Consider the following 21,793-nt stretch of genomic DNA (forward strand, 5'->3'; position numbering starts at 1 on the left):
ATCGGGATGACTTATTTTATGATCTAATATTTTATAGTTGCCATCCCTCTAAGTCAAAAGTTATCACGCTGTCCCGAAACGTCCAATTATTTGGACTATCAAGAAAGATGAACAAGCGCTATAGCTGCAGTGCATTTTATAGTACTTTCTGATATGTTAATAATGTCAAACATATGACAAATACATGAGAAAACCAATTATCAAACATTGGATTTAACAAGAAAAAATAAGTTTTCCGTTCATAACAAAAAATGTGGCAGTCACATTTTTATCAAAGACGGTCATAATGACCAAAAGAATCGCAAAATGACCTAAAACGCGCAATTCGGTAAATGGGTACTATGTATATTAAACAAATGAAAATTTATCTTCAGTCAGGCGTGCACCGGTCACATTGCCTCAATATTTCTTATCACAGAAACACTCGTAGTTTATGTTTTCATCAACGTCACAGAAAAAACTTGGCGGGGCGACATTCGGCGGGGCAACATTCGACGACAGAACGAAATAACGAAATGGCACAAATCAGCCGCCATAGAATTCATAATCTTTCATTTATCATTTCTTGTTTTATTGAATAACACGTTTCGCCTAAAATATGTTCATTATGGGAAGTTCATCCAAGATTTTTCTGTAACGTTGACGAAAGCAGAAAATATTCGGAGTGTCTCTGCGATAAGAAATATTGAGATTTACCAGTTTTTTAATATGCATAGTACCCATTGATCAAACTGCATTTAGGTGAGATATGCTCGTTTGAAATGAGTTTAGTACATTTTCCCGTTTATGACCATTGTTCTTACAGACCTATAGTATACCTAGAGATATAACATCTACAGAGGATTTTTCTTTCTAACCTTGTGCCAGTTTATCAGGCCCTTGATCGCTCACTCGAGCCTTATCCGCGACATACACCTCCTTTGGGAGCCTGTATCTCCTGAATGAGGTATATGCGTTTCGAAGCGTCTATTAGTTGGACAGGTGTCAATCTTTATGATATTTATGGATACTTTTTGTCTCGTTTTAAATAAAATTGTATCATCCTCTTCCAGCAGAGGACTGCAAAACTGATATGCTCGTTATTCGAAATGCGATATAAGCATCGTTTCCTTTGATTATTCATTGAATATAGTGATGTCACGATTTATGTACATATGAAGAAAATAAAAGCTCAAGGTTATTGCAAATTTTATATAACCTTACAAACGAGGTTCACTGAAAAGTTTATTTACTTTTTAACCGTTATTTGATGACTTTCTTAATATTTTTTTCAGCTGTTAATCGAAGAAAAATATAAATAGACAAAACTTTTCAAAAAAGGGAGGTAATTGTCCCAGAAATTTTTGTTTTGCTCACTCGGGCTAGGGTCATCGTAGATCATCGACGTAAGTTAGGGCAACCAGACTCTTGGTCGCTCGTAAACTCGAGCCGCCGCCTTATTCACGACATAGCGTTGAAGTCCGCGTGTTTTATGTTTTCATTTCCTATTCATTCAAACTTGCGCCCGATTCAAATAATTTCGCGAGATTTTTTTTTTAAAGTTCCATTTTTGTTAAATTCAGTGTACAGTATGCAATAAAAAGTTACTATTTAAGATATGATTGTCAAACCATTACAATATTTTTGACTTATACAAAATAAATCAATAAAACAAAATTATAGATATATACAGTAGATCTAGGCCTACACTGCCCGAACAGTTACGATAGGAAATATGTGACCCATATATGAGACCCTTCTAGGAAACGTATTTTTTTGATACCAAAGAAATGTAGATTCTATTAAATTTCGTAGAAAACATAGAAAAACGATTGTTAATACTAGTGTCAACACTTATAGGCTTAAAATCAAGACATTAATGTATCACTTCACTGAGACATTGTATATGGGTCCCATATTGGCCCTATATTGGCCCTATGTGGGCAAATACTTACAATATGGGAATATGGGACCCAGATGGGACCCTTCTGAGAAACATGTTTCTTTTAGAGACCACAAAAATGTACAAACATTCGAAGAAAACATACAAAAACGAATTTCTATACTACTGACACCACTTATAAACTTAAAATGAATACATTGGTATATTACATCGCTGAGACATAGTATATGGGTCCCATATGGGTCCGATACGGGAAAATGCTTACAATATAGGTCCCATATAGCAAGAGGTCCTAAAATAAGTCTTGAAAAATTCAAGCACACAACCCTACCTTTATAATTTGCTCCATTTTCTTAGTATATTCAGAAGTTTCGAAAAATGAGGTTTTAATCAAATTCTACATTGTAGAAATACTTTTGATCCAAACTTGCAGAGCAACATAAGGTCGTATTTATTTCTGTGTCACATATTTGTTCGAGTATAGTATCACAAAACTATCACAGATCTGCATGCAAGGCACATTTGTTGGGTTTTCAACATATTTTGTACAATGTGACGTACTGCAATTTAGGAAATACCCGGTTACAAACCAGACATTTTATTTGCTAAAGTTATATTTATCCTAAAAATTAAATTTGAAATCAATTGTCTTACTTCATAGTCTTTTAGCATAGTCTGCACGCATTTTCCTGTCAACAATTGTGAACAACATATGTGTATGCCTCTATAAGCAACTATTCAGACACAAAAGTAAAAAATATAGTTCGTTAGACGTTATTTACAGCAAGAGTCATTTTGAGTGTGAGATGGAGTTTTCTAGCACTGGTGAAAATATCGGAAACTCCCTTCGGTATGCAAGAATGTACGCCTTTTAAAATATTTTCAAATTACCTCGGATATGCATCTCCGTTTACCTTCAAAACTTGTTCAGCGACAACAATTGAAAGGCCATCATATTCACTAGGTAAAATTGTATTGTTTACAATTTCTCAACCGGAATAACTTGTACTTCAAGAGATGATCATTACATAAGCCCTTTTTAACGAGAGGTCGGGAAATCATTTACATTTGTATTACGTACCTGAAGCCAATGACTTCTTCATATAAACATGGTGATTTATTGATCGTCATCCTAGTTTCTTACTCTTCTCCATTGGTAAGTTCACAAACTCTCCTAAAGGATCTTACTCTTCCCCATTGGTAAGTTCACAAACTAGCCTAAACGATCGTACGCTTCTCCATTGGTAAGTTCACAAACTTTCTCAAAAGATATTGCTCTTTTCCATTGGTCCTAAAGGATCTTACTCTTCTTCATTGGTAAGTTCATAAACTCTCCTAAAGGATCTCGCTCTTCCCCATTGCTAAGTTCACAAACTCTCCTAAAGGATCTTGCTCTTCCCGATTGATAAGTTCCCAAACTCTCATAAAGGATCTTGCCCTTCTCCATTAGTCCTAAAGGATCTTACTCTTCACAATTGGTAAATTCTCAAACTCTCCAAAAGGATCTTGCTCTTTCCCATTGGTATGTTCACAAACTCTCCTTATGGATCTTAGTCTTCCCACTTGTAAGTTTACAAACTCTCCTAAAGGATCTTACTCTTCCCATTGGTAAGTTCACAAACTCTCCTAAAGGATCTATCTCCTCCCAACTGGAAACTTCACAAACTCGGCTGAAGGATCTTACACTTCCCATTGATAAGTTCATAAACTCTCCTAAATGATCTCATTCTTCCCCACTGGTAGGTTTATAAACTCTCCTTATGGATTTCAGACTTCCCACTGGTAAGTTCACAACCTCTCCTAAAGGATCTTACTCTTCCCATTGGTAAGTTTACAAACTCTCTTAAAGGATCTCTCTCTCTTCCCAACTGGTAAATTCACAAACTCGGCTAGGATCTTACTCTTCCCATTGGTAAGTTTAAAAACTCTACTGAAGGATCTTACTTTTCCCCATTGGTAAATTCACAAACTCTCCTAAAAATCTTACTCTTCCCCATTTGTAAGTTCACAAACTCTCCTGAAGGATCTTGCTCTTCCCCCATTGTTAAGTTCACAAACTCTCCTTAAGGATCTTGCTCTTCCCCCATTGATAAGTTCACAAACTCTCCTTAAGGATCTTGCTCTTCCCCATTGATAAGTTCACAAACTCTCCTAAAGGATCTTCCTCTTCCCCATTGGTAAATTCACAAACTGTCCTAAACATCGTACTCTTCCCCATTTGTAAGTTCACAAACTCTCCTGAAGGATCTTCCTCTTCTCCATTGGTAGGTTCACAAACTCTCCTAAAGGATCTTACTCTTCCCCATTAGTAAGTTCACAAACTCTGTTTATGGACCTTACTCTTCCAACTGGTAAGTTCACAAACTCTCCTAAAGGATCTTACCCTTCCCATTTGTAAGTTCACAAACTCATCTAAAGGATCTTGCTCTTCCCAAGTGGTAAGTTCACATTGGTAAGTTTACAAACTTTCCTAAAGTATCTTACTCTTCCCATTTGTAAGTTCACAAACTCATCTAAAGTACCTTGCTCTTCCCAGGTGGTAAGTGGTAAGTTCACTTTGGTAAGTTTACAAACTCTACTAAAGGATCTTGCTCTTCCCAATTGGTAAGTTCACAAACTCTTGTTATGGATCTTAGTCTTCCCACTGATAAGTTCACAAACTCTCCTAAAGTATCTTACTCTTCCCATTGGTAAGATCACAAACTCATCTACGATCTCTCTCTTCCCAAGTGGTAAGTTCACAATCCTTCCTAAAGGATCTTACTCTTCCCAATTTGATAAGTTCTCAAACTCTCCTAAAGTATTTTACTCTTCCCAAGTTAGTAAGTTCTCAAATTCTCCTAAAGGATTTTACTCTTCTCCATTGGTAAGTTCACACACTTTCCTATAGGATCTTCCTTTTTCCCATTGGTAAGTTCACAAACTGTCCTAAAGGATCTTGCTCTTCTCCATTAGTCCTAAATGATCTTAATCTTCTCGATTGGTAAGTTCTTACACTCTCCTCAAGGATCTTGCTCTTCCCCATTGGTAAGTTTACTCTTCATTTTTGTAAGTTCACAAACTCTTCTAAAGAATCATGCTCTTCCCAATTGGGAAGTTCTCAATCTCTCCTGATGGATTTTACTCTTCCCCATTGGTAAGTTCACAAATTATTCTAAAGGATCCTTCTCTTCCGAGTTGGTAATTTCACAAACTATCCTAAAGGACCTTTCGCTTCCCACTGCGAAGTTCAAAAATTCTCCTAAAGGATCTACTCTTCTCCAATGGTAAGTTCACAATCTCACTTAAATGATCTTAATCTTCTCCAATGGCAAGTTCACAAACTCTCCTAAAGGATCTTACTCTTCCCCATTGTTAAGTTCAGAAACTCTCCTAAAGTATCTTACTCTTCCCAAGTTAGTAAGTTCTCAAATTCTCCTAAAGGATTTTACTCTTCCCCATTGGTAAGTTCATACACTTTCCTATATATAGGATCTTCCTTTTTCCCATTGGTAAGTCCACAAACTCTCCTAAAGGATCTTGCTCTTCCCCACTGGTAAGTTCACAAACTCTCTTTATGGACCTTACTCTTCCAACTGGTAAGTTCAAAAATTCTCCTAAAGGATCTACTCTTCTCCATTGGTAAGTTCACAATCTCACTTAAATGATCTTAATCTTCTCCAATGGCAAGTTCACAAACTCTCCTAAAGGATCTTACTCTTCCCCATTGTTAAGTTCAGAAACTCTCCTAAAGGATCTTACTCTTCTGCAATGGTAAGTTCACAAACTTTCCTAAAAGATATTACTCTTCTCCATTAGTAATTTTTCAAACCCTCCTAAAGGATTTTACTCTTCCCCATTAGTAAGTTCACAGACTCTCCTGAAGGATCTTTCTCTTCCCCATTGGTAAGTCATCAAACTCTCCGAAGGATCTTACACTTCCCCATTTGTAAATTCACAAACTGTCCTACAGGATCTTACTTTTCCCCATTGGTAAGTTCACAAACTCTCCTAAAGAATTGGTAAGTTTAAAAACTCTACTAAAGGATTTTACTCTTCCCCATTGGTAATTTCACAAACTCTTCTAAAGGATCTTGCTCTTCCCCATTGGTAAGTTCACAAACTCTTCTAAAGGATCTTGCTCTTCCCCATTGGTAAGTTCACAAACTCTCCTTAAGGATCTTGCTCTTCCCCAATGGTAAGTCCAGAAACTCTCCTAAAAAACCTCAATCTTCCCCATTGGTAAGTTCACAAACTTTCCTATATAAAGGATCTTTCTTGCTCTTCTCAATTGGTAACTCGGGTGCCATGACGTAAAATGCTTCATATCTCTAAGTAACTGTTATATCTGTAGATAGAGTTTTCAAGATGTACGTTACGGAAGATCAAGCTATATGTTATTCCTGATATACAGTAACTGTTTTATGAAAATAACAGCGTAAGTCAAGTTACATAAAGTAGAAGCGGCTGGATTACCATATCAAGATTAATAACTTAACATTTTCCTGTTCTGTATGTAAATAATGAATATAAAATAAATTAGCTTCCAATCTTAAATATCAAATAAACCAAGTCCCTCGTTACCATTCATTATAACATCTTCAACAAATAAAATGTGCATTATTCTATAAATACAAATTTACACGTCGGGGAAACGTACACCAAGTACAGCTCACAACAGATAAGCAAATACGTACAAAATTTTGCCAACGATATACGGAATTCATGGCATGTTTTCTTAGAGCGTATTTGCAGGCATTTAATGTAACGCCTCAGTCACAATCAAATGCATACTTTTTAGGTGCTCCATGTTATACACCCAAATTTAAAAGTGCATGTTTATATATTCTGTCTTCAGCACTTCAGGAGTTACATATCACTACCCAGTTGCAGGTAAAACTACTATCAGGTAGCTGATGTACATATAAAACGAACGCCATGCTGTCCAATAACAGAAAAAAGGCCAAAATTCAGCGTTATATTGTTTCACCTTAAAAAATGTGCTTTTTGTCTTTTCATTTTAATTAAAACCTGAACCAGCAAGACCTTTTTGTGCTGTTTTGTTTACAGGAAAATTCGTCTTCTTTCAGCCGCAAGTTATTTCAACTGTCTATGTCACCCACAACAGAAGTTATGTACTGAAAACTGGCATGACCGTTTTGTTATATATTTTGCTTTTTTGCTCTTCCTCATATCAGATATGTGATTTCATTATGAAATAATTCTTTTTTTACTGTCTTATTTGTCTCTGTGTTAACTTCAGTCTACCTTCTTCTGAAAATAATAGCATTCTTTCAGATGGAAGTTTCTTATCTCCTCAAATTTGACTCTGAACAGACAATGATAAATGCGCCATTTTTTTTGTCCTGTCCGTAGACACCTATTTTCTTTGTGAAGGGTACAATATTAGATCTTAATCACTGTTGGTATGAAAGCTGCTAGGATAGTGTCTAAGTTGATAAACATTAGACGGAATTAAACTGGGTCATATAGATATAAATAGTTGTTGAATTGCAAAATGTCTTGTCCGTAGACACATGTCTTGTCCGTAAACACTAAAGAAACAAAGGTTTTTTGACAAATATCATTTATAAAATCATACTGGAGCTATTTATCAAGTTTCAATGATACACCACACTTAATGTTTATACAAAATATAGAATAAATATATTCCTAATGAAACTTACATCTTCCAAATGCAAAATGTTACCCATTCATTCTTGTGTGTACAATCTGAATCTGAGAAGTACAATGGATATAGAATATGTTTTAATCTTATACATGACTTATATAAATGTTAAAAGCTATCAAAAAAGGAATAATACATTTCTTTCTAACCCTCCCTTTGTTCTGGCAAAAACAAGGCATGCAATGAGGGTGTCTACGGACAAGACATTATGCAAATACTATTCAATATATTTTCTGTTTTCAATAAAAACCAGCACTGGACCTTAGAAATATATCAAGAGTTCTTTGAAATAAATCAAGAGACTTTGAAATGCAAAAAAAAAAAAAACAATCTTTTACAAGTTAATAGTAAAACAGAAAGAATGAGAAGATAGAAGCAAAATCATTTGACATTTGGTCATATTCTAGTTGAGTATGGACCTATTGTTAGACATGGTGTGGGCTGTCCACTTTTAACTTAAACATTTTGTTATAATCCACTCAAGATGGCATATTTCTGTGCTCTTCAGGGCCAAGATATAATGGTGATTGGTTTTCAAGATTTCATTCTATTCATTCGCCTATCAACTTTTATTCTGTAACTGACTGAAATCACATAAAATTGAAGCAGTTTAAATCATCTTAAAAAAGAAATTACAAGCAATTTACTACGTGATTACCGTAGTCTCCTTGCAGCTTTCTCCCTTTCAAAAATGAGAGCTATTTAGATTTGTTTGTTTTTGGGGGTTTAATGCCCTTTTTCAACAGAATTTCAGTTATGTAACTTAACAATTGTTAATTGATTCTGTACTGTACAAACATGTTCTCTGCAAGTAACTGCCAACTTCCCCACATGCATCAGAGGCAGAGGTCTAGAATTTTGAAATCATAGTTTGATTTACGATTGGAGTTACTAACATTTGTTCCAGCATTTTTCCAAGAAAATAATATTAATATAGGTGATAACAAGAAAAAAAGAAGTAAATGTGATAAAAAGATAGTTAAAAAACTTTGTCTCCGGTCATACTACATGTATCTTATATAATGGAAAAAGGTCAATATTAATAAAAAAATATTACTGGCTAAAAAAAGAGAATGTATCTTGGGAATTTTAAGAAAAAAGCATAATATGTAAGTCATTAGCTGACTCAAAACTAAGTGATAAAATCTTATCACAGTGAGCATTTAATTATTCTGTAAACAGGTTAAAATTCACAGGAATTTTATTTTGCAGGACTACTTGAAATATTAGTACGAGTTATGGATCTCACAGAATAAATGTCATATGAGTATTTTACAACATACAGCTATTTAAGCAGTCAGCAAGGGAGTTTGTTTCATTAGTTTTCCATTTAAGACACAGTTGTAATCTTTTTAAGATGTTGTTCTCAGCTATATTTAGTTTAACAAGTTCTTCCTACTTTTTTAATGTTTCTACTTTAATGAACATGTTTAGATGAACTCATAGAGTTCTTCATGTTAAACTTTGTGTTTATACTTTTTTACCATTTCTTGATATGGTTGATAACAGCTTGTAAATAATTTGCCTCAACAAAGTCTAGTCAGGTGGTTTCTTCCACCATCCAATTTCAGGAAGATTGTGGTTTATTTTGTTTCGTTGAGAGTAAAAGTTATAACAGATAAATAAACATAGTCTAAATGGTGTACATAACAGGCTGCAAGGTCAGTTCTTAAGCCCATTAAATGCATGAGCATTGATCAGAAACATTATTACTCTATCTGTCTTTTAGACAGAAATTATGGTCAAATGTCTTGTCCGTAGACACCAAGCTGAAGGAGATTTTTAACAGCCTATTTCAGTGAGGATCCTTCCAAGTATCATTATTTTTAGTATATAGTGAAATATGAAATCAATTAGTCCTAATTTATGTAAGCAATAGCACAGAACTTGTCACATAATGACATTTTGATTTAGTCACAGTTGTTCAAATCCTTCAATTATTCGAAGACACATTCCGAAGACCGTCAATTATACTTCTTTTCTTAAATTTGTTTGTTATTTACTTGTTCTTGATCATTTTAAACATAAAAAGTTCAACAGAACTAAAAGGGGTGTCTTCTAAAAACCCATGTAGAAAGCACTTGGCGATGATGTCTTGTCCGTAGACTTTGTGGATAAATTTCGACTTCATTTTAAAATTGCGATATCTCTGCCAAACATAGTCGTAATCACAAAAATGAGACATTATTTAAAGAGAAATGACTGAATTTTTTAGAAAATAACATATTTGAGTTGAATAAATGCATTTCAAAAGGTATGCAAAAACTGAAAGCAAGTAGAAAACAAAAATTTGTAGAATTTTGAACTTCAAAAGAAGATAATAACTACAAATCTTTGTGTAATTCATTAGTTTTTTGGGTTTTCTACATTACTTTTATGTACCTTATCATGTGGTAACAATTTTGTTGGGTCTCAAAGAGTTACTTGAATAAAACAGTCCTTTAAAAATGGTCATGTCTGTTTTATTTTTTCCCTGAAGATTCATCTTTATATCGAAAAAAAAAATATTGTCGAACTATCAGACAGCGACAACTACCATTGTTTTTGTAGAACCAAGGTATATGGTAAATTAATATTTCAAAATAAAAGAGTTTTACAAACTTTTATTTTTGACCTCAAGTGAAACAAAAAATGCATCTGATTGTGACTGAGACGTAAGTAAGTTAGACAAAAGCTCCCACTTCTATTTTTTTCAAGTTGTGGCCTCTCTCTCTCTCTCTCTCTCTCTCCCCTCTCTCTCTCTCTGCTGCATTTTGTCCAGAAATATGGTCCTTTCTAATTTAAAAATTCGAAGTTCTTAGCAAAGAGTTTCATTTAGGTTCGCCATCTTGGAAAGCTATTACAGCTTCAATATACATGTAGTTTGAAACTTTGTATACTTAGGCCAACATTTTTTTATTTTCTGGTTTACGGGAGATTTTTCAAAAAATTAGGGTCGGGGGGGGGGGGGGGGGGGCGGGGACAAATAAAAATAAAAATAAAAGTCCCAATTTTGAGCAGTCGACCAAATAAATATAAATAAAACATCCAAAAGGATACAATTTTTTTATTTTTTGTAAACCACAGAAAACGAAAGCTTGCAAGCTTAAATTGCATACACACTCACAAATGACCTATTCTGAGTCTTCTCAGTATACTGTTGTTTTCTTTATGTGTAGCTTGTATGAATAATGCCATTTTCAAAGTCACCAAGGATATGCACTATTTGTGTTTTTGTATGTATCTATTTTGAAGTAAAAACAGACTTGTGGAAACATTTTTCATTATTAAATATACATATATCACAGTTGACATTATCATATCATAAGACCACTGCATAATGTTTATTATTTAAACATGAATAAAAACTGCTTTAAAATGGGTATATGCAATGACTACTTTAGGTCTGCATCCTGCATATATATCTTAAAAGACAGGCATTGTCATACTAGAAATGAAAAATTTTGAATTGATAAATATTATGCACACTCAGTGACACTGGCTTTAAAATTAAATTGCTTTGGTTAAGTTTCAGTGGCTTGAATATTGTTTTATATTTTGCTGACTGTCAGTGCCACAAGCCAAAACAATCTGAATTTTGGCTCAGCTAAAATGTGTACAAAATAACAACCTTATCGGCCGATGTTCAAACAACATTATCAGAGATTTATAAGACCCTTCACTGAGATGGGACTTGGAATTAATAAGTTATGAGTCCGAAAAAAACATTTATTACTGGATATGTCATTATGTGTTCCTCAGTGTCAAAGGCACATGTGGCATATATTGTCTGAATGTTTGTCCCAAACATACTTTCAAAGGGTCTTCTTACAGATTTTGTTGATATACTTTATTAAGTGAACATGACAATATATTGCTCGGAGTTTCATGTTTCATAATTATCTTTTGAGTTAAAGTACCTTGCTAGAACTTGATCCTTTGAAATATTGAGATAATCTTTTATATATGCCCAATATCTCCACTGGATTAGATTGCCTGTCACAAATATTAAACAACCGTTAATCTGACGGTCCAATTATTTTGACTAGTTTGAATCTTTTATCACATGTATCATTGTCAAGCATTTGCAGGGACATGTCATTTTACATTGAAATTGCACTTTGTTTTGAACAGAACTACTGAAAATTGTGGTATTAGTATTTTTTCTTCTCTAACTTTCAAGACTTCAAAGTAAAAAAAAAATATGTTTAGCAAGTTGATACTCATTTTTGCTCTTCCATTTTGCCATTTCTTTGGTTTCTTTCCTTTTTATCAATTGTGGTATTTTTCTGACAGTCCCGCATGAATTCGATCGTTGTCCAATTATAATATACAGACAACAAATCTTGTACATGTGATACGCCAGATTTTTCAACATCTGTACTGATAGTGAAGGCCATTTTTCGTAGGTGATTACTCCTAATGTTGGGCTTTAGGTGCCGTAATTTCTACTCAGATCCAATTTCTTTACAACACTTGTTATCTCTGCCAACTCATTCCAAAGATTATTGTCTATAAACTTGTATATTTTTCCAATTAATTTCGCACAATTTACATTTATGCAGGCTGCCATTTTTCATGCGTCTACTGATCTAGATTAAAAACCTCTACCATACAGTTAAACTTTTATTTTTGGCAGCAGCAATTACGGACGGTCGGCGGGTAAAATGAAAATAGAAGTACTGAATATGACTTTTATTTTTATTTTGTTTTGTCAAAAAATACGGTCGGCGCTCCCGTAAACCAGAAAATTAAAAAATGCTGGCCTTATTTAATATTAAAAAATGCGTTAAGAACCGCAAAAATTCCCTTTCATTTGGTCAGAATTACAGACCTTTAAATTTGCAACAAAGGATGCATTTAGTTTTTTAGCTCACCTGAGCACGAAGTGCTCAAAGGTAAGCTTTTGTGATCGCCCTGTGTCCGTCGTCTGTCGCCCGTCCGTCGTCAACAATTTGACTGTTAACACTCCAGAGGTATCAATTTTGGCCCAATCTTAATGAAACTTGGGCAGAATGTTACTCTCAATAAAATCTTGGATGACTTTGATATTGGGTCATCTGGGGTCAAAAACTAGGTCACCAGGTCAAATCAAAGGAAAAGCTTGTTAACACTCTAGAGGCCAAATTTATGACTGTATCTTCATGAAACTTAGTCAGAATGTTAACCTTGATGATATTTAGGTCAAGTTCAAATCTGGGTCAGGTATGGTCAAAAACTAGGTCACCAGGTCAAATCAAAGGAAAAGCTTGTTAACACTCTAGAGGCCAAATTTATGACTGTATCTTCATGAAACTTAGTCAGAATGTTAACCTTGATGATCTTTAGATCAAGTTTGAATCTGGGATTCTGGGTCATGTGGAATGTGACCTACTGACCTACTTTTTTGTTGATTTAAGATACAGCCTTAAAATTTGGATGACATGTACAGTTTTGCACACCGATCTTAAAACTGACTTCAGTGACCATGAATGTGATCTACTACCTACTTTCTTCAGGTGAGCGATACAGGGCCTTCAGGGCTCTCTTTTTTTGGTTTAGGACTGGAAGAGCTTAAGCTTTGGAACTTCATATATGTACATTACGGAATTCCGTTTGGGCCGTCGCATCTGAAACGCGATACTCGATAGTACGTGATGATGATGCCTAAAACGGAACATTGGTAAAAACTGAAAACTGACAGCTGCAGGTGGAAATGGACTATTTTGAAAAACCAAACCAAATGTGTATTTACAGCCTAAATATTGCTAATGTCTACCAGTTAAATGTAAGATTGAACATATTTACATTTTAAATAAGTATTCTGCATGCAGATTTGAGTAACACAATTCACAATGCAAAACTAAGCTCCAGGTAGGATAACTGATTAGAAAATATGTGGCGGTAATTTGACACGTTGTCATATGCTACTGAAAATGCCATAAAACCTTGAAAACTGTTGGTATTAAGCTATAGCCTAGTGTATTTTCATGCATTTAGGTTGCTGGTACACTAAAAAAAACTGGAAGAGGACTGCACAATTAAATGTGCTTTATATGACTCGAGCACAGGTGCCCGTCCAGTCTTGCATGGTGTCCATATGGGTGCCGCCCCCTCAAAAACATTAAACACTGTTTTAAGCCTAAAACGGAAAGAAGTTTATATAATCTTATATATAAGATTGTTATAAAACATTAATTGTTTTCTTTATAGCTTCTTTTCATGTCATGCTTTTTATTTTTTTCAATTGTAATTTATAGACAGTAAACAAAATAGATTAGATATACTAATAAAGGGAGATAATAAATACCTGGAACCTCACTGTCACTTCTTCTGTAGTATCCCGCTACAACCTATTTTCGGTCACAACCCGTATTCGGCCGGCCCCGGTAATGTTTTAGTTTTCCTGGAAAACACGCTCTCTTCCGGTTTCCACAACCGCAATGCTTTGTTTACAAACACCATGCAAATGTCACGCTGGTAGTTTTGAGAAAATAGAATTAAAAGGTAAGCAAATAATAAATACTTACATACTGCTACATTTTTAATTTTTTCACTATTCCCAAAATATCACGTCCAAATTATGGTTTTTAGAACAAATCCAATGTTTTCATGTTGAAGCTCTGTCGTCGACAGATGAAGTTATTTTACAGCTCCGCCTCCACTATCAAATTGCAAGTTACTTCATACAAACAAGTTACCACTTATACCCGTGTACCTTACGAGGTTTTTAATCAATTGTTAATTGAAATTTTAATATAGTATAAAGTTGTTTTTCTCTGTTTCTTTCAGATCTTTGCCCACTAGGGATCATACGACCTTATGATGATATATGTAAGGGATATGATAAAACATTCTACAGGGGTCGGGCTTGTTTACCCTTCTTCTTCTAATGGGTCCCTTATGGGCTGTCGATAATGGTAGGTTCCGTAACATTCTAGCTGCCCATGTAGTTGCGTCCGTATCATTATGGACTGTTTTATTCTCCTGATCTGTTGCACCTCCAAGACACTTCATCACAGATTCTTTGCAAATGCATTCTGTAAAGTAAAAAGTAAGGTCCGTCTGAGCACATGTCCATAACAATTATGACTATTTGTCAAATATCATGATATATTTGCAAGCATTTTACATGTTCCTAAGAAAATAAAAGACAAATGTACAAGATTAGAAAGATAACAAAGTACGCATCTGAGAGATAGATTTGTACATAACAAGAAAAGGGTATGAACATGTCATGAAAGTATAATGAAATGCTTTTTAGACTTCGGACATGCGTGGTACATTTGTCTAGGCCGAGCCCAGATATAGCCCATAAGGGTCCCATATAGGCTTGCTCACAAGGGTCGTGAAAACACGTGAAAAACATAATTTTTCAGTGTATTTATCAAAGTTGTTTCCTACAATTTAAACAAAAACACTTCATTTAGCTATTTATAATAATTAAAACCCGTACCTGTTTCAGAACTGTGACAGGTTCTTGCTGAAATGATAAATCTATCAACTGCACAACTATCAGTATGTTGCCATTATATATGGACGTTATCGTATTCAAAATTAGGGCCTACACCCGATTAAAATAATCTCGCGAGATTTATTTTTTTCTAAAGTTCCTTTTTTGTTAAATTCAGTGTATGTTAACATATGATTGTCAAATCATTACAATATTTTTGCACTTATACAAAATAAATAAATAAAAAACCCAAAAATATAGATATAAACAATGTCCGAACAGTCACGAAAGGAAATATGGGACCCATATGGGACCCTTCTGGGAAACGTACTTTTTGAGACCAAAGAAATGTATTAGAATTCGCATAAAACATAGAAGAAACGATTGTTTATACTAGCGACAACACTTATTCACCTAAAATTAAGACATTGATATAAGACTTCACCGAGACATTGTATATGGGTCCCATATGTGTCCGATGTTGGCAAATACTTTCAATATGGGACCCATATTGGACCACTCTGGGATGTTTCTTTTGAGACCGAAGAAAATGTACAAACATTCGAAGAAAACATACAAAAACGAATTTCTATACTAGTGACACAACTTATAAACTCAAAACATGAGACATTGTATATGGGTCCCATATGGATCCAATGTGGGAAAATACTTACAATATGGGTCCCATATGGGACTCGTTTGGTACATTTGCCCGGATATAGCCCATATGTGCCCCATATAGGCTTTGCGTGCCGGGATATTATTAGTTACACTGCTTGTTGGTGACAGGATACGGGATATACGCTGTCGAGGAAATCCATATCTGGCGAGAGCGAAGCTCGAGCCTGATATGGAATTTCGAGACAGCGTATATCCCGTATCCTGTCACCAACAAGCTGTGTAACGATTTTATCTTGCCGACTACCCTTTACTTGTAAAAACACGCTATTATCTGATATTTTGTAAATTAACAAGCGGCAGCCATTTTTTTTAAATCAAAATTCATATATGAAATGTACTAGGAGGATATGGAATATATCCTGTCTCCGCGTGACGTCTATTGACCAATAGAAATGCAAGAAACTTGTAGGAGGCAAGATAAATATATTTATTTTATGTTTTCCAGTGAATTATAGATAAAATCTGGAAAGTAGATCCCTCGGAAGAGTTTTCTCAGTGAAATAAAAGTGATAATCCACAGTTTTGAAACAGTAGATTATCATTTTTATTTTTCACTGTTTTTGCCGAACTAGTTCCGTTCCTCCGCCGCGCTTGAAGTCAAATTGTATACCGAGCGTTATGAATACCGGGGACCACAATGACGATGACGTCGTTAAAATGACGTCATTTGTGTTATGCTTTCTGCTGAACTTTCCCGCAATTTTCGACATTTTATAAATTACGCAACAAAAGTAGAGTTTTACACATGAAATAAAAAGAAAATTTGTTTGTGTCAGTGAAATATCAATTGTATTTCACTCGTGAGCACCAAAAAAGTCATTTTCAGTTTTTGATGCTCACTTGTGAAATAAAATTGATATTTCACTGAAACAAACACATATCCTCTATATATGGCCATGTGTGTGTGGGGGGGGGGGGGGGGGGTGAGAGCCAGGTTTCCTAGGCTACTCAATCTACCTAGTGCTTCCCAACAGCTGTGATAAATAAGGTGCCCTTAACTGCGAATTATATATGCACATAGACTAGATCTTTTATCGCATTCTACTTTTCCTTTCATGGAAACTTCCATATACGAATTTTAAATATCGGAGAATGCAACATGTCATACGTTTGGTAATTATATCCTCTGGAAGAGGACTGCAAAACTGATCTGCTTATGACCCGAGATGCGACACAAGCGTCGTTTTCAGAGTTATTGCCTTTGATTTAAGGTTCATTGTGTAGTCATGCAATTTATATACAGACATATAAAATAAAAGCCCATGGTTATCACAAGTTTATATAATCTTACATATTAGGTGTTATAAGATATAAATTATCTTCTTTATAGGTTTTTTGGTGTTATACTTTTTATTTTTCCATTATAATTTATCGAAAGTAACCAAAATAGATTAAATATACTAATAAAGGGAGGTAATAAATATTTTGAGTTCCTGCTGAATGCCGATGTATGATCTCTCTACGAAATGCATCTATAGGCCCTACATACGAAACATTTAATTAACGTATCTGGCAGGGAGCTGTTCATATTATAATATATTGTCCATTAGTGAAATGTGCGGGAATATCAGCGTTTATTAATTTATTATGGAGCTACATATGTATGCGTCTAGACTACGTTCTGCCACGGAACGCGCATATGTGAAAAAGGCATTAGCACGAGAATATGCTGGAATCTATGGCAAGCCAATTGTCCAATAATTACGTGAACCCTAGTTCACGGTCGAAAAACTAGGATTAACGATCATAAACTAGGTTTTTCGAACGTAAAACTAGGTTTTTCAAATACTATCCTATATTTTCGAGTGAAAACATCAGATACCGGGCGTAAACCATAGTTTACGCTCGTGAACCCAGGTTTACGTTCGATAAACTAGGTTTCTCGATTGAACTATGAATTTCGGTCGTTATCCTATGTTTACGACCGTAAACTTGGGTTTTCGAACGTGAACCTACGTTTACGAGCGTGAACTACGGTTTGCGACGTTATCCTATGTTTTCGCTCGAAAAAATAGCTAAATATTTGAAAAACCTGATTTTACGTTTGAAAAACCTGGTTTATCAAACGTAAACTTAAGTACACGCTCGTAAACCCAAGTTCACATTCGTAAACATAGGTTCACGCTCGAAAATATAAGTTCAGGTCCATAAACTATGGTTCAAGGTCGTAAACATAGGTTCACGTCCGTAAACAGGTTCATAGCCGTAAACCTATGTTCACGCCCGAAATTTATTGTTGATTCTATAATCCTAATATATCGACCGTAAACCATGGTTTACGTTTGATAAACTAGGTTTCTCGATTGAAGTACGAGTTTCGGTCGTTATCCTATGTTTACGATCGTTATCCTATGTTTACGTTCGTAAACCCCGGTTCACGTTCGTAAACCATAGTTTACGAACGTGAACCTATGTTTACGACCGTGAACTGGGGTTTACAATCGTGAACCTACATTAACGAGCGTGAACTATGGTTCACGGCGTTATCCTATGTTTTCGCTCGAAAATATAGGTAAGTATTTGAAAAACCTAGTTTTACGTTCGAAAAACCTAGTTTATCGATCGTTAATCCTAGTTTTTCGACCGTGAACTAGGGTTCACGTAATTATTGGACAATTGGCTCGCCATATAGTAACAAATCGGTAAACACGGTTTTACGAAGGTAAACTGTAGTTCACGGCCGTAAACCTAGGTTCGCGCTCGTAAATATAGGTTCACGACCGTAAACATCGGCTTACGGCCGAAATTGATATTCGATTTCATAATCCTAGTATATCAATCATAAACCATGGTTTACATTCGATAGATAAACTAGGTTTCTCGATTGAACTATGAATTTCGGTCGTTATCCTATGTTTACGACCGTAAACTTGGGTTTTCGAACGTGAACCTATGTTTACGAGCGTGAACTACGGTTTATGACGTTATCCTATGTTTTCGCTCGAAAACATAGGTTAGTATTTGAAAAACCTGGTTTTACGTTCGAAAAACCTGGTTTATCGAACGTAAACCTAAGTTCACGCTCGTAAACCCAAGTTCACGTTCGTAAACATAGGTTCACGCTCGAAAATATAGGTTCAGGTCCGTAAACTATGGTTCACGGTCGTAAACATAGGTTCATGACCGTAAACCCATGTTCACGCCCGAAATTCATTGTTGATTCTATAATCCTAATATATCGACCGTAAACCATGGTTTACGTTTGATAAACTAGGTTTCTCGATTGAACTATGAGTTTCGGTCGTTATCCTATGTTTACGATCGTTTTCCTATGTTTACGCTCGTAAACCCTGGTTCACGCTCGTAAACCATAGTTTACGAACGTGAACCTATGTTTACGACCGTGAACTGGGGTTTACAATCGTGAACCTACATTTACGAGCGTGAACTATGGTTCACGGCGTTATCCTATGTTTTCGCTCGAAAATATAGGTAAGTATTCGAAAAACCTAGTTTTACGTTCGAAAAACCTAGTTTATCGATCGTTAAACCTAGTTTTTCGACCGTGAACTAGGGTTCACGTAATTATTGGACAATTTGCTTGCCATAGGAATCTGTCTGTTAAGGACACAGCAAGAAGTGAAATTAACATTGTTTTCTTCCACACTAAATGCATACACTATGTCGTTCATTTTATGTTTGCATAGCGGGACTCGATCTCAGTCAATGCCTTGGAGGCAAATGTTACCGGGCGACCATACTCAACATCCATATATGGAACTGTCACACTCAAGTGTCACTGACATTCTTTAATCAAAGTAAGCCAGCATATCACTTTGTTATGTATCTTTCATGTATTCAAATGACTTTATGATATATCTCACATGAATTCCACGTCGTTTTTGAACAAATCTCTCATGGGACTGGAAACCTCGGCCAAATTTGGCGCGAATTTCTGCAAGTAATCAGCCATATTAAGAGCATTCTCTAACTCTTGTTTTGTCTTTAGGGCTTAGATGTCTATAATTATATCTACTACTGCCTCGATTGTTGAAAAATCTGATTTTCGATGTGATCAGGTGTCAAAAGGATTCACTTCACTGACACTTAGCCCATAGATTTTGCTCTGTCGAGTTTGTTGCACAACTTTGCGCCATGCTACTCGCGACACATTCGTCAACAATGGCTGTTAATCTGTCCAGTCCCTCGAAAATACCGTCGCCATTTACATGTGTCTAAAATTTCTGCCATTCATCAGGCAAGTTAGTACTGTTCCAGTTGATAATGTTGCGACGGTATGCTTTCCATTATTTTTCACTATTTTGAGAAATACACTTTATTTCCAATAATTTTGAATTAATGATCTGTTTTTTACTCTAATGCCATAACGACAACGAAAACTGTCAAAATGTCGTTATGACGCGTTTGCGGACACGCCAGGATGACAGTACTAAAGATGCTAGATTTAGATTTATTTGTTTACTTCAGCCTCTTCCATTTACATGTTTACAGTATAAAAACATGATATATACATAATAAAACACAAGTAAATGGCCACTCAAATTTGAATTACAAGAGACTATATATATATATATATATATATATATATATATATATAAATTTCTACATATCACATATTTCACATTATACAATATATGTTTTTAATGTCAATCAAATGAGCATCACCGTGTGACAGCCAATGCAATTGGTCCAACAAGCGATACAACCTAGATCAGCCAGCAGATCCAAGCCAGCAGGAACAGATCTACAGCATCCTCTTATCCTGCTACAAAAAAAACGCGCACACCAACGCGACATAACGAAATGTCTTTAATCAGCCCCCGTATTAAACAGATGCACAAGACGTAATTGCCCTCTTCACGAAGAGGACTTCCAAATATACTTCTCACCAATCAAGATACGGTGGTTAGAGCGTTAACCATTCAATTTTTCTATAATAGAATTCAAACTGTAATGTTCAATTCTTTTCATATATATGTAATTTCAAATACAAACTGTAACGTTTCCTGTGTACATAATATTCCTGTTTTATACAATCTATAGTACAATTTACCGAATCTCATTCATAATTTTGGCTAAGTTTTAAATTTATAATTTTATTCGTGGAAAGTAAATGTATTACTTTCAGCGTTTTTGCTTCTATAAAGGGAAATAATAAAAAGCTGTATGTATGAGAAGGCCAATTACATTCTTTTACATTTAAACGAATATACGAACAAAACACCCAAACAAACAAACAAATAAACAAACAAACGAACGAACAAACACGTGACGAACAAAACAAAAGGGTCATTGACCCTAAAGCGCTCACCTGTGTAAAAATGTCAAGTGTTTTTGTATTACGTAGTTGTACAAATTTATATAAATATCAAGGCTCTAGCTATTTATATGGATTAAGAGAAGTTTCTTTTAAATTTGGCTATATTATATACTAGTATACCTAGAATTTTCAAAATTGTGACTTGCGTAGGCATTCTCTGAAGATGGACGACTACCATGTTAAACGTTATCTACTAGGTGCCACAAGAAAGACTTGCCCGGTAGTCACGTTTGAGAGGCCCTTTATAATGGAATAAACGAGGTCAAAGGTCATTCGGTGCATATTTTCATGTGTGTCACATAAAATACCTTGTATCTTGGTCATTTATTGGTGTAGAATAACAACAATGGTATCAAAATGAAGCTATGGTTTTGTACTTTTTTTTTACAAACACTTAATTAAAAAAATTCTCATTTACATACTCATGAAAACTTAAAAAATGGGCAGATAATTCATTAAAAATGTTATTTCAAATAATACAAAGATCAAATCTTCCCTATTTGTGTTTATAAATGGACAAAAATAAGCAATATCACATTTGAAACATTACTTTATATAAATATATATCTGTTTGTAGCATTATTTATTGTTTGCAAGAGTAAATACTGTCAAAAGTGGGTGGGGTATATTAATCATTAAAAAAAAAGAAATATTAAAAAACTGACAATATTTACATTTCTCAAATATAAACCATATTTGAGATAGTAAGATATTTTGATTTTGGAAAAATGTTCTTCATAAATATTAATTAAGAGTTTTTCAGCTCATTTGCATACTCATGAATATTAATTGAAATGTATCAAATATGCATTTAAAACATTCATTTAGTACATATATTTGTTCTTAACCATTGATAAGAATCTTATCAGT

Source organism: Mercenaria mercenaria, chromosome 2 (genome assembly GCF_021730395.1).
Source record: "Mercenaria mercenaria strain notata chromosome 2, MADL_Memer_1, whole genome shotgun sequence".
Classification (NCBI taxonomy): domain Eukaryota; kingdom Metazoa; phylum Mollusca; class Bivalvia; order Venerida; family Veneridae; genus Mercenaria; species Mercenaria mercenaria.